Source organism: Bombina bombina, chromosome 2, assembly GCF_027579735.1.
Source record: "Bombina bombina isolate aBomBom1 chromosome 2, aBomBom1.pri, whole genome shotgun sequence".
In the NCBI taxonomy this organism is placed as follows: Eukaryota; Metazoa; Chordata; class Amphibia; order Anura; family Bombinatoridae; genus Bombina; species Bombina bombina.
This window is the reverse complement of record NC_069500.1, coordinates 506,627,623-506,642,194: the sequence shown is the minus strand read 5'-3', so window position 1 is coordinate 506,642,194 and position 14,572 is coordinate 506,627,623. Positions and strand designations below refer to the sequence as shown.

At 38.3% G+C, this 14,572-nt stretch overlaps 4 non-coding genes across 4 annotated transcripts; all 4 read right to left on the bottom strand.

Moving 5' to 3' along the window:
- Positions 1 to 547: 547 nt before the first annotated feature.
- On the bottom strand, positions 548 to 620 carry TRNAT-UGU (transfer RNA threonine (anticodon UGU)). Its single transcript has one exon. It is a non-coding gene; the product is annotated as a tRNA-Thr (tRNA).
- A 9,409-nt stretch (positions 621 to 10,029) lies between these two features.
- Positions 10,030 to 10,102, bottom strand: TRNAT-UGU (transfer RNA threonine (anticodon UGU)). The gene has a single exon. It is a non-coding gene; the product is annotated as a tRNA-Thr (tRNA).
- Positions 10,103 to 11,825: 1,723 nt separating this feature from the next.
- On the bottom strand, positions 11,826 to 11,898 carry TRNAT-UGU (transfer RNA threonine (anticodon UGU)). Its single transcript has one exon. It is a non-coding gene; the product is annotated as a tRNA-Thr (tRNA).
- Positions 11,899 to 13,561: 1,663 nt separating this feature from the next.
- TRNAT-UGU (transfer RNA threonine (anticodon UGU)) lies at positions 13,562 to 13,634 on the bottom strand. The gene has a single exon. It is a non-coding gene; the product is annotated as a tRNA-Thr (tRNA).
- Between the last annotated feature and the right edge of the window lie 938 nt (positions 13,635 to 14,572).

Genomic DNA, 14,572 nt, shown 5'->3' with positions numbered 1-14,572 from the left:
AGTGATTAGTCACTTATATATAAACATTAAAATATGTGGTAAAAGCCTTTTCAGCACATACAGACTTAGAAACTTGATTTTTTTCTTTACCTCTGTAAAGATCTTATTTTCAAAGTTATGCTATGCATGTTGTATAGTTATTAGATTTTCTTTGGACATATGCAATTTATATTTAAAATCATGTCTAGAAATACACGAAATTCTGATCAATTTGCTCCTGCTAGTAACTTAGTAAAGGATTATGATGGTAGCCAAGAACAAGAAGGCCCATGCTTTCTTGCTTTTAAAAGTTTCCTGTCCCAGCGAGCTTTGAATGTGTGAAACCTGTTCTCTGTAAAGCTTTTGTGTCGTCAAAATATTTCCCAATTTATAGCATGCAGTTTGTGTGATTATTGTTATTACTCTATACATATGCAATATCTATTTAAAATCGTGTGTACAAATCCACCAAATTGGGAAATCTTAGCTAACGTTAGTAGCACTATTTAGGATTATGATAATCGATAAGAAGGGTAATGCCAACGGAGTCTACCTTTTAAAGGTCATCAGGCCCCAGCGAGATTTGAACTCGCGACCCCTGGTTTACAAGACCAGTGCTCTAACCCCTGAGCTATGGAGCCATTTCCGATTGCCCATTTCACCCCTATTGCCTTGTCGGGACATGTGATCCCCATTACTCTGAGGATCATTTGCAAATTCAAGGGGAATATGACTCATTCAAAAGTTGCCAATTACTTCTTTTACATGTAACTCATTCAAAAGATGCTAAATACTTCTTTTAGATAAGGGGTTTCATGCACCTCTAATTGTGTCGGCTGGGGAGATGGGGCAATGTTGGATGAGTGACATATCAAATTCAAATTTTTAATCCAAAGATCCTCCTAAATAAACAACTGATCAGTGATTAGTCACTTATATATAAACATTAAAATATGTGGTAAAAGCCTTTTCAGCACATACAGACTTAGAAACTGGATTTTTTCTTTACCTCTGTAAAGATTTTATTTTCAGAGTTATGCTATGCATGTTGTATAGTTATTAGATTTTCTTTGGACATATGCAATTTATATTTAAAATCATGTCTAGAAATACACGAAATTCTGATCAATTTGCTCCTGCTAGTAACTTAGTAAAGGATTATGATGGTAGCCAAGAACAAGAAGGCCCATGCTTTCTTGCTTTTAAAAGTATCCTGTCCCAGCGAGCTTTGAATGCGTGAAACCTGTTCTCTGTAAAGCTTTTGTGTCGTCGAAATATTTCCCAATTTATAGCATGCAGTTTGTGTGATTATTGTTATTACTCTATACATATGCAATATCTATTTAAAATCGTGTGTACGAATCCACCAAATTGGGATATCTTAGCTAACGTTAGTAGCACTATTTAGGATTATGATAATCGATAAGAAGGGTAATGCCAACAGAGTCTACCTTTTAAAGGTCATCAGGCCCCAGAGAGATTTGAACTCACGACCCCTGGTTTACAAGACCAGTGCTCTAACCCCTGAGCTATGGAGCCATTTCCGGTTGCCCATTTCCGGTTGCCCATTTCCGGTTGCCCATTTCACCCCTATTGCCTTGTCGGGACATGTGAATCCCATTACTCTGAGGATCATTTGCAAATTCAAGGGGAATATGACTCATTCCAAAGTTGCCAATTACTTCTTTTACATGTAACTCATTCAAAAGATGCTAAATACTTCTTTTAGATAAGGGGTTTCATGCACCTCTAATTGTCTCGGCTGGGGAGATGGGGCAATGTTGGATGAGTGACATATCAAATTCAAAGTTTTAATCCAAAGATCCTCCTAAATAAACAACTGATCAGTGATTAGTCACTTTTATATAAACATTAAAATATGTGGTAAAAGCCTTTTCAGCACATACAGACTTAGAAACTTGATTTTTTTCTTTACCTCTGTAAAGATTTTATTTTCAGAGTTATGCTATGCATGTTGTATAGTTATTAGATTTTCTTTGGACATATGCAATTTATAGTTAAAATCATGTCTAGAAATACATGAAATTTTGATCAATTTGCTCCTGCTAGTAACTTAGTAAAGGATTATGATGGTAGCCAAGAACAAGAAGGCTCATGCTTTCTTGCTTTTAAAAGTTTCCTGTCCCAGCGAGCTTTGAATGTGTGAAACCTGTTCTCTGTAAAGATTTTGTGTCGTCGAAATATTTCCCAATTTATAGCATGCAGTTTGTGTGATTATTGTTATTACTCTATACATATGCAATATCTATTTAAAATCGTGTGTACGAATCCACCAAATTGGGAAATCTTAGCTAACGTTAGTAGCACTATTTAGGATTATGATAATCGATAAGAAGTGTAATGCCAACGGAGTCTACCTTTTAAAGGTCATCAGGCCCCAGCGAGATTTGAACTCGCGACCCCTGGTTTACAAGACCAGTGTTCTAACCCCTGAGCTATGGAGCCATTTTCGGTTGCCCATTTCACATCTATTGCCTTGTCGGGACATGTAAACCCCATTACTCTGAGGATCATTTGCAAATTCAAGGGGAATATGACTCATTCAAAAGTTGCCAATTACTTCTTTTACATGTAACTCATTCAAAAGATGCTAAATACTTCTTTCAGATAAGGGGTTTCATGCACCTCTAATTGTCCCGGCTGGGGAGATGGGGCAATGTTGGATGAGTGACATATCAAATTCAAAGTTTTTTTTTTTTATATATTCAATTTTTATTAAATTTTCACATCAACAGAGTGTAAAACAAACAAAATCCAAAAAATAAAGAAAGAAAACAGCGTAACTACAGTATTTCTTTAAGGACAGCTGTGGCACTTATACGCCCGTGACCTGAAGTTACAAAGGCCTTCAGCAGGTCAAAGTGCAGTCCATGTGCAATTGTCTCTTTTCATCTGAGCTTAAGTCTTTGGCTATCCCACTTAATGAAAGTTTCTAGAAATGCATACAGTATAGGGAGCCTGTGTTTCTAAGATATAGGACTGTGCTTATTAACAGATGACCTTTTATAACATTGCAAATTGTATACGCCTCAACTGTGCGCAATAAAATAAGATACGAACAGTTTTTATCAAAAAAAAATACAGGAAAATAAGGAAATATAACAACAGTAAATAAAAATTAAATAAATAAATAAATAATAATAAGTGAACCCAGTGTGCCCTGACCGAAAGCTAAATTCCATTTATATCCATAATTGTGTCTAAAAAAGGGGGTTATTCTCAATTGTGCCCATGTTGGAAAGACTCCCATAAGAAGAGCATATCTTCAAAGAAGTCCAAATTACCCACTTGCAAGTAATGAAACCTTTCCAACATCAAATCTTTGCTAACTAATCTCTTCCAATCATTAATATCAGGGGTTTTGGAGGACTTCCAGTATCTGGGGATCATCTGTTTTGCTGTATTTATCATAATTTGGAATAACTGCCTACGTATTTTACATGTTATTTGAGGTATGTGTTGAAGCAGAGTGACCTCCACATTTGGGTTTAGTTGTGTGTGTAGGACCTGGTTGATATTGTTAAAAATTTCTACCCAGAAGGTCTTAATGGGTATGCAGTCCCACCAAATATGTTTCATATGCCCCACCTGCTCACAACCTCTCCAACAGGTGCCTGAGTTTGTTTTATATATATGTTTGAGTCTTGCCGGTGTTAAATACCACCTCATACATATTTTTATATTGGTTTCTTTCGCCCCTGAAGAATGTGCAGACCGCGTTAGCCTTTTAAATCTATCAAGCCAATCCTTATGTGAAGTGTTTGTGTCCAGCTCTCTATCCCACCCCGTTGTGTATGAAGGTAGCTTTGGAAATCTATTCTCCAAAACTAATCTGTATAGTGATGAGACTGATCTGAGGGATTTTGACTCCTTTATGCACGCTTGCTCAAACTGTGTTGGGGGTCGTAAGAAGTCAGCTTTGCATCTATGTGATATAATAAAGTGTCTAGCTTGGTGGTAATTAAACCAAGAGGCAAAGAAAGGAACCGACATTGGATCTATTTGCTGTTTTGTTTTTAGCTTGCCATTGTTTAAAAGTGAGTGTATCTGTACGTAAGAAGAAGGCGAGGTGTCTAAGTTCTTTACATTTTGAAGGCCTGGGGGGAATTCAGGATTTATTAGTAAATTTGTGAGTGGGGAGCATTTTGTGGATATTTTTGGGAACATTTTAAGGACTAGTAACCAGTCCCTCCATGTTTCATTAGTGATACAGGATTTTGAGATATTAGGGTTTTTTAAAGCTGTAAGATTCCAGCATTTATTGCCCATGTAATGCGTGTCAGCTAAGTGGGTTTCTATCTGTACCCATCCTTTATGCTGTGCGCCCTCCGGCTTGCACCAATCAATGACTCTTTGAAGGGAAATGGCCAGTTTATATGAGCTGAGATGTGGTACACCTAGGCCTCCCTGTGCTGGTAATTTGTAAATCGTACTTTTATTAATACGTGGCGGCCTGCGTCGCCATATGTAGTCATTCATGATTTTTTGTAAAATATTAATCTCCGTGGAGATATGTTGGATGGGTACAGTTTGTAGGATATAGAGTGCTTTAGGTAACAGTACCATTTTGGCGGCTTGTATTCTGCCTAGCCAGGAAATGTTTTTTAATAACCAGGAGGAGGTCAGAGAGTGAAACTCTGTGATCAGCTCTCCGTAATTATGTTTACGCGTGGAAGATTTATCGGGTGTTAAATAAGTGCCCAAGTATTTAAGATACCTGGGTTGTACTTTCAAAGGGCACAGCGCTGTGATTTCATCTAGTGTCTTCTTCGGGATCCCTATCGGTAAGAATTCGGACTTGGACATGTTGACCGAGAAGTTAGAAACCATGCCAAAGTGTTCTAGTTCTGTCATTGCATGAGTAATAGATGTGAGGGGATCAGTTAGTGTCATTAATAAGTCGTCGGCGTATATGGCTAATTTGTGATGATTGTCTCCTATGTGTATACCTGTGATGCGAGAGTTTGCTCTAAGTTTGATTGCTAGGGGTTCTAATGAAAGGATAAACAATAAAGGGGATAGGGGACAACCCTGTCTGGAGCCATTTCGTATCTCGAACGCTTCTGATAGCGTCCCGTTCACTCTCACCTGAGCTGTTGGGTTAGTGTATAAGGCCATAATTTTGTGGATAAACTGTGCTGGGAAGTCGAATCGTCTCAGTGTCTCCTGTAAAAAGGTCCAGTCCAGTCTGTCGAAAGCCTTTTCGGCGTCAGTAGAGAGGAACAGTGCGGGGAGCTCAGTCTGAGAAACGTAGTCTATGAGGTTGAGTACTTTTACAGTGTTGTCCTTCGCCTCCCTTGTGGGCACGAAGCCCGCCTGGTCTTGGTGTATTAATTGTGGGAGAAACTTGTTAATTCGGGTCGCTAATATTTTGGCGTATAGCTTCAAGTCAGTATTGAGCAAAGAGATAGGTCTGAAATTGGCCGGCTTGTCTGGGTCCTTACCCGCTTTTTCCAGGACTGATATATTAGCTTGTAACATGGTGTCTGGGAAGGCTGAAATGTCTGTTATGTAATTAAACAAAGAAGTTAGATAGGGGGCCAAATACTTAGAGAATGTCTTGTAGTAGAGGCTAGAGAATCCGTCAGGACCTGGTGCTTTTTTTGGTTTTAGGGTGTTAATAGCTTCTAATACCTCTTTAATGTTGAAAGGTTGACTTAAAGCATCTTTTTGTTCTGCACTAAGTTTCGGGATTTGAACTTGATCTAAGTATTGTTGACATTTATGGCGATGAGTGTGGTCTGACCTGTCTGGGAATAAATTATATAATCTGTGGTAATATTTTTTAAATTCTTCAGCTATTTTGTGAGTGTCTTCAACATGTTTACCTGTGTCAGTTTTAATCGAGTGGACATATGTTTGTTGTTGTCTTTTTTTTAAAGCCCGAGCCAACCACTTTCCGGGTTTATTCCCTTCCCTATAAAATGTTTGTTGGAAGGATAATAGCTGCTTTTGTGCGTTTATCTGAAGTAGCTTATTTAATTGATCTCTTTTAGAGGTCAACTCTTCTAAAACTAGAACGTTATCCGGAGATTGTTTATGTAGGTAGTCAAGGTTAGATATGTCCTTGGCTAGTAAGGTGAGTTGTTCCCTCCTTTTCTTTGTTATAAGTGCCTTTGTTTTAATTAGTTCTCCTCTAATTGTGCTTTTATGAGCTTCCCAAATGGTCGGGATTTGAACATCTGGTGTATTATTCAAAATGAAATAAGATTTTATATGTTTGGCCAGCTTTTTTACCTGATTTTTCCCCACTAGTAAAGACTCATCTAGTCTCCATTGAAAGGATTTCAAGGGAGCCGAAGGCCACGCCAGCCTACAAGAAACTAATGAGTGATCGGACCAAGTAGTGTGTGAGATATCCGCAGCTTTAATGTATGACAGGGCCAGATGGTCTACCAGGACATAGTCCAATCTTGAATAACATTTATTTGGACTCGAAAAGAAAGTAAAATCTCTTTTCTGAGGGTTTAAGTATCTCCAGGTGTCGTGTACACCTAACAATTTGAGATTTTGCCAAATACTATGCATGTTAGAGGTTTTTTGTCGTGTGTCTGGGTTAGAGCAGTCAATCTTGGGGTTAAGGGGGACGTTGAGGTCTCCTGCAATAATCAGAGAACCTTTAGCATGCGTAACTATAGAATTGGTGATCGTGTTAATAAATTTGCTCTGAAATTTATTGGGGGCATACACATTAGCTAATGTAACTGGTTTGCCAAATAGGAGCCCTGTGATGCATAAAAATCTCCCTTCTCTATCACATTCTACATGAGTTTTAGTGAATGATATGTTTTTGTGTATTAATATACTGACCCCATTTGTTTTTTTAGCGGCGTTTGTGCTGTGGTAATGCTGTGGATAGCTAGAGGAGAAGTATTTGGGGATATGTTTAGATTTGAAATGTGTCTCCTGAAGCATGAGGATGTGCCCCCCCCCTTCTCTGCAGATCAATTATTGCCATCCTACGTTTATTTGGACAATTTAAACCTTTCGTGTTTTGGGTGATAATGACCAGTTCTTGTTGTTGTTGACCCTCCCTATTCGTCATGGTTTTCTATGTGCAGTGATGGGTAATGTAGTGGTAGCAACTTACCAAGTTCTCCTGATAACAGATCCGGGCACACTGGGCTAAACAATACAATAAAATTGACAACAATAAAATTAAGTACATGAACATAAGACAAAACAAAAAACCACATTCTTCTTCCAAAAAGTGGAAGAGTTACGAAAAACATCTAAACTACTAGGGAGATTATCTCCCAACTGGCTGAGCACATTGAGTTTACAATTTAAGAACAAAACATTGCAATCAGTAAGGCATGAACAGGATAGTCATAACAAATATTGATACTGAAGGGTTGGTGGCCCTGAACTACAGTCCAACTGTTAACCAATGAAAGTCCTTCAGGAGTCAGACCTAGGGGAAAGGAGAGAAAAAAAAGAAACAACAATGCAGAGAAATCGTTGCAACAAAGGAGAAAAGGATACAATCAGCTTCAGTGCGCTCATCCCTTTTCAGACTCCGGATTTTGACTGCCTATAGTCATTCTGCGAGACCTCTTCTTTTGTACTTGCTGCCAGATTTTCCTCTGAGGCAGCTGGACCATGCTAGACTCTTTGTTTTGCTGATCCTGTGTTCCCAGGGATTCTTCCAGCACTGGTGTAGGGATGTCTAGCTCTTTGCAGATTTTGTGGATGTCCCCTGGAGTAGTGCAGACCAATCTCCTCCCCTGCCATATGATTATTAGATGGAAGGGGAAACCCCATCTATAAGGAATGTTCATTTTCCTGAGCAACAAGGTAAGAGGTTTGAGCTCTTTGCGTTTGGTTAGAGTTCTTTGCGAAAGATCTGCAAACATCTGAATATTTGCGTTTTCGTACGTGATAGATTGCTTTTCTCGGGATGATTTCATGATCTCCTCCTTGACCTGAAAATTGGTAATACGTACTATCACATCCCTGGGAGGCTGTGAGTCCGGGGGCTTGGGACGAAGTGCTCTATGCGCCCTGTCAATATCTATCATCTGAGGTGACTCTGTTTGCATAAGGAAATTAAAGAGATCTTGTAGGTACTGCTCCAGGCCAGATGCAGGTATAGATTCAGGTATCCCTCTGATTCTAATATTGTGCCTCCTGCTCCTATTTTCTGCGTCATCTATTTTTTCCTCTAAGTCATGAATTACATCATTTTGCTTATATATGAGCTTATGCAGATCTAACAGTGCTGTCGCATGAGTGTCTTGTGTGTCTTCCACTACCTCCACTCTATGACCAATATCTGACAGTTCCTTTTTAAGGTCATTTATTTCATCTTTAATGCATTGCTTTACCTGCAGAATCAGGGTAGAGAAATCTTTTTTCGAGGGTAGTGACTCAAATAAGGCTTTGGGTACTGTGACAGCATCTGCCACTGTTTCAGATTCAGACTCAGAAGAGGAGTATGCATTTACAGAGTCCTGTTCTTCTAAAGGATTGAGTGTGACAGACTTGGTTTCTGCTGTTTTGAAAAAATTGTTTACAGAGGGTGTGGGGTGGCTTTTTTGCTTAGGTACTGTCCCTTTTCTACCAATTTTTTTAGGAGACATGATGATATTTCCCACAAGCTAGAAGCCAGTGCTGCGTGGTTAGAAAGTCTATATATCTTTTATTTTGAATTCCCCAGAGCACGGAGGTTATTAAAGTTATGCACTCTTCTAATGCATATGTCAAAAAAAAAAAAACTGCTGAATTATGTTTGCTGGACTGGTTGAATGTGGTGTAACTGCATGAGCACCCAGACTTTTATATGATATACCGTGTATCACCCAAGGCCTACCTCTAGATTAATTCCTTCTGTCTCCCATGCTGGCTTAGCAAAAAGTATGTTGCACGATGTCTTCCCCCTTTCATGCCTATCCTGCTCTTTTTCTTGCGATGTTTGCCTTTATAGCATCTTTGCTCAAGTCTTGCAATGATGGGATGTTTGTCCCCTTAGTTATGTTTTCATGATAGTGGAGTGGTGTGGTAGGGTGTTGGTGACTGCGTGTTTGCTTGCAGCCATTAAGCCTCTGCAGTTATAAAGATGGCGCGCTCCGCGCCCGGAGCTTTTGCGATTCTTACCAGACTCCTAGGTACAATTGGAAAAACGGCCTGTTGTCTGCCCCTTTCACCTTTAGCTTACCTCCGCTTCAGGTCAGGGTAGTTCTTCTGGAGTCCGGAGTGTGGTGCTCGCAAAATCTAGCGTGGATCAAGGCCTAGGCATAGCGTAATATTATCGCCCCAGTTGCGATCACGATCCGTCCATCAGCTTCATATTAGGCTATCTGAGCAATAGTTAGCCCAGTCCACTTTGCTGGGCGACTTTATCCCACCTCGATTAGGCTTTTTAATGCCACTCAGCCAGATAGGGCTCAGGAGCTCACTTAAGCCGCGGCCATCTCCTAGGCTGGCTAGCTCCGCCCCCCCGCAATTTTATCATCAAATTCAAAGTTTTAATCCAAAGATCCTCCTAAATAAACAACTGATCAGTGATTAGTCACTTATATATAAACATTAAAATATGTGGTAAAAGCCTTTTCAGCACATACAGACTTAGAAACTTGATTTTTTCTTTACCTCTGTAAAGATTTTATTTTCAGAGTTATGCTATGCATGTTGTATAGTTATTAGATTTTCTTTGGACATATGCAATTTATATTTAAAATCATGTCTAGAAATACACGAAATTCTGATCAATTTGCTCCTGCTAGTAACTTAGTAAAGGATTATGATGGTAGCCAAGAACAAGAAGGCCCATGCTTTCTTGCTTTTAAAAGTATCCTGTCCCAGCGAGCTTTGAATGCGTGAAACCTGTTCTCTGTAAAGCTTTTGTGTCGTCGAAATATTTCCCAATTTATAGCATGCAGTTTGTGTGATTATTGTTATTACTATTTAAAATCGTGTGTACAAATCCACCAAATTGGAAAATCTTAGCTAACGTTAGTAGTGCTATTTAGGATTATGATAATCGGTAAGAAGTGTAATGCCAACGGAGTCTACCTTTTAAAGGTCATCAGGCCCCAGCGAGATTTGAACTCGCGACCCCTGATTTACAAGACCAGTGCTCTAACCCCTGAGCTATGGAGCCATTTCCGGTTGCCCATTTCACCCCTATTTCCTTGTCGGGACATGTGAACCCCATTACTCTGAGGATCATTTGCAAATTCAAGGGGAATATAACTCATTCCAAAGTTGCCAATTACTTCTTTTACATGTAACTCATTCAAAAGATGCTAAATACTTCTTTTAGATAAGGGGTTTCATGCACCTCTAATTGTCTCGGCTGGGGAGATGGGGCAATGTTGGATGAGTGACATATCAAATTCAAAGTTTTAATCCAAAGATCCTCCTAAATAAACAACTGATCAGTGATTAGTCACTTATATATAAACATTAAAATATGTGGTAAAAGCCTTTTCAGCACATACAGACTTAGAAACTGGATTTTTTCTTTACCTCTGTAAAGATTTTATTTTCAGAGTTATGCTATGCATGTTGTATAGTTATTAGATTTTCTTTGGACATATGCAATTTATATTTAAAATCATGTCTAGAAATACACGAAATTCTGATCAATTTGCTCCTGCTAGTAACTTAGTAAAGGATTATGATGGTAGCCAAGAACAAGAAGGCCCATGTTTTCTTGCTTTTAAAAGTATCCTGTCCCAGCGAGCTTTGAATGTGTGAAACCTGTTCTCTGTAAAGCTTTTGTGTCGTCGAAATATTTCCCAATTTATAGCATGCAGTTTGTGTGATTATTGTTATTACTCTATACATATGCAATATCTATTTAAAATCGTGTGTACGAATCCACCAAATTGGGAAATCTTAGCTAACGTTAGTAGCACTATTTAGGATTATGATAATCGATAAGAAGGGTAATGCCAACAGAGTCTACCTTTTAAAGGTCATCAGGCCCCAGCAAGATTTGAACTCACGACCCCTGGTTTAAAAGACCAGTGCTCTAACCCCTGAGCTATGGAGCCATTTCCGGTTGCCCATTTCCCCCCTATTGCCTTGTCGGGACATGTGAACCCCATTACTCTGAGGATCATTTGCAAATTCAAGGGGAATATGACTCATTCAAAAGTTGTCAATTACTTCTTTTACATGTAACTCATTCAAAAGATGCTAAATACTTCTTTTAGATAAGGGGTTTCATGCACCTCTAATTGTCTCGGCTGGGGAGATGGGGCAATGTTGGATGAGTGACATATCAAATTCAAATTTTTAATCCAAAGATCCTCCTAAATAAACAACTGATCAGTGATTAGTCACTTATATATAAACATTAAAATATGTGGTAAAAGCCTTTTCAGCACATACAGACTTAGAAACTGGATTTTTTCTTTACCTCTGTAAAGATTTTATTTTCAGAGTTATGCTATGCATGTTGTATAGTTATTAGATTTTCTTTGGACATATGCAATTTATATTTAAAATCATGTCTAGAAATACACGAAATTCTGATCAATTTGCTCCTGCTAGTAACTTAGTAAAGGATTATGATGGTAGCCAAGAACAAGAAGGCTCATGCTTTCTTGCTTTTAAAAGTTTCCTGTCCCAGCAAGCTTTGAATGCGTGAAACCTGTTCTCTGTAAAGCTTTTGTGTCGTTGAAATATTTCCCAATTTATAGCATGCAGTTTGTGTGATTATTGTTATTACTCTATACATATGCAATATCTATTTAAAATCGTGTGTACGAATCCACCAAATTGGGAAATCTTAGCTAACGTTAGTAGCACTATTTAGGATTATGATAATCGATAAGAAGTGTAAAGCCAACGGAGTCTACCTTTTAAACGTCATCAGGCCCCAGCGAGATTTGAACTCGCAACCCCTGGTTTACAAGACCAGTGCTCTAACCCCTGAGCTATGGAGCCATTTCCGGTTGCCCATTTCCGGTTGCCCATTTCACCCCTATTGCCTTGTCGGGACATGTGAATCCCATTACTCTGAGGATCATTTGCAAATTCAAGGGGAATATGACTCATTCAAAAGTTGCCAATTACTTCTTTTACATGTAACTCATTCAAAAGATGCTAAATACTTCTTTTAGATAAGGGGTTTTATGCACCTCTATTTGTGTCGGCTTGGGAGATGGGGCAATGTTGGATGAGTGACATATCAAATTCAAAGTTTTAATCCAAAGATCCTCCTAAATAAACAACTGATCAGTGATTAGTCACTTATATATAAACATTAAAATATGTGGTAAAAGCCTTTCAGCACATACAGACTTAGAAACTGGATTTTTTCTTTACCTCTGTAAAGATTTTATTTTCAGAGTTATGCTATGCATGTTGTATAGTTATTAGATTTTCTTTGGACATATGCAATTTATATTTAAAATCATTTCTAGAAATACACGAAATTCTGATCAATTTGCTCCTGCTAGTAACTTAGTAAAGGATTATGATGGTAGCCAAGAACAAGAAAGCTTTTGTGTCGTCGAAATATTTCCAAATTTATAGCATGCAGTTTGTGTGATTATTGTTATTACTCTATACATATGCAATATCTATTTAAAATCGTGTGTACGAATCCACGAAATTGGGAAATCTTAGCTAACGTTAGTAGCACTATTTAGGATTATGATAATCGATAAGAAGGGTAATGCCAACGGAGTCTACCTTTTAAAGGTCATCAGACTCCAGCGAGATTTGAACTCACGACCCCTGGTTTACAAGACCAGTGCTCTAACCCCTGAGCTATGGAGCCATTTCCAGTTGCCCATTTCACCCCTATTGCCTTGTCGGGACATGTAAACCCCATTACTCTGAGGATCATTTGCAAATTCAAGGGGAATATGACTCATTCCAAAGTTGCCAATTACTTCTTTTACATGTAACTCATTCAAAAGATGCTAAATACTTCTTTTAGATAACGGGTTTTATGCACCTCTAATTGTCTCGGCTGGGGAGATGGGGCAATGTTGGATGAGTGACATATCAAATTCAAAGTTTTAATCCAAAGATCCTCCTAAATAAACAACCGATCAGTAATTAGTCACTTATATATAAACATTAAAATATGTGGTAAAAGCCTTTTCAGCACATACAGACTTAGAAACTGGATTTTTTCTTTACCTCTGTAAAGATTTTATTTTCAGAGTTATGCTATGCATGTTGTATAGTTATTAGATTTTCTTTGGACATATGCAATTTATATTTAAAATCATGTCTAGAAATACACGAAATTCTGATCAATTTGCTCCTGCTAGTAACTTAGTAAAGGATTATGATGGTAGCCAAGAACAAGAAGGCTCATGCTTTCTTGCTTTTAAAAGTATCCTGTCCCAGCGAGCTTTGAATGCGTGAAACCTGTTCTCTGTAAAGCTTTTGTGTCGTCGAAATATTTCCCAATTTATAGCATGCAGTTTGTGTGATTATTGTTATTACTCTATACATATGCAATATCTATTTAAAATCGTGTGTACGAATCCACCAAATTGGGAAATCTTAGCTAACGTTAGTAGCGCTATTTAGGATTATGATAATCGATAAGAAGTGTAATGCCAACAGAGTCTACCTTTTAAAGGTCATCAGGCCCCAGCGAGATTTGAACTCGCGACCCCTGGTTTACAAGACCAGTGCTCTAACCCCTGAGCTATGGAGCCATTTCCGGTTGCCCATTTCACCCCTATTGCCTTGTCGGGACATGTGAACCCCATTACTCTGAGGATCATTTGCAAATTCAAGGGGAATATGACTCATTCAAAAGTTGCCAATTATTTCTTTTACATGTAACTCATTCAAAAGATGCTAAATACTTCTTTCAGATAAGGGGTTTCATGCACCTCTAATTGTTTCGGCTGGGGAGATGGGGCAATGTTGGAGCCATTTCCGGTTGCCCATTTCACCCCTATTGCCTTGTCGGGACATGTGAACCCCATTACTCTGAGGATCATTTGCAAATTCAAGGGGAATATGACTCATTCAAAAGTTGCCAATTACTTCATTACATGTAACTCATTCAAAAGATGCTAAATACTTCTTTTAGATAAGGGGTTTCATGCACCTCTAATTGTCTCGGCTGGGGAGATGGGGCAATGTTGGATGAGTGACATATCAAATTCAAAGTTTTAATCCAAAGATCCTCCTAAATAAACAACTGATCAGTGATTAGTCACTTATATATAAACATTAAAATATGTGGTAAAAGCCTTTTCAGCACATACAGACTTAGAAACTGGATTTTTTCTTTACCTCTGTAAAGATTTTATTTTCAGAGTTATGCTATGCATGTTGTATAGTTATTAGATTTTCTTTGGACATATGCAATTTATATTTAAAATCATGTCTAGAAATACACGAAATTCTGATCAATTTGCTCCTGCTAGTAACTTAGTAAAGGATTATGATGGTAGCCAAGAACAAGAAGGCCCATGCTTTCTTGCTTTTAAAAGTATCCTGTCCCAGCGAGCTTTGAATGCATGAAACCTGTTCTCTGTAAAGCTTTTGTGTCTTCAAATATTTCCCAATTTATAGCATGCAGTTTGTGTGATTATTGTTATTACTCTATACATATGCAATATCTATTTAAAATAGTGTGTAC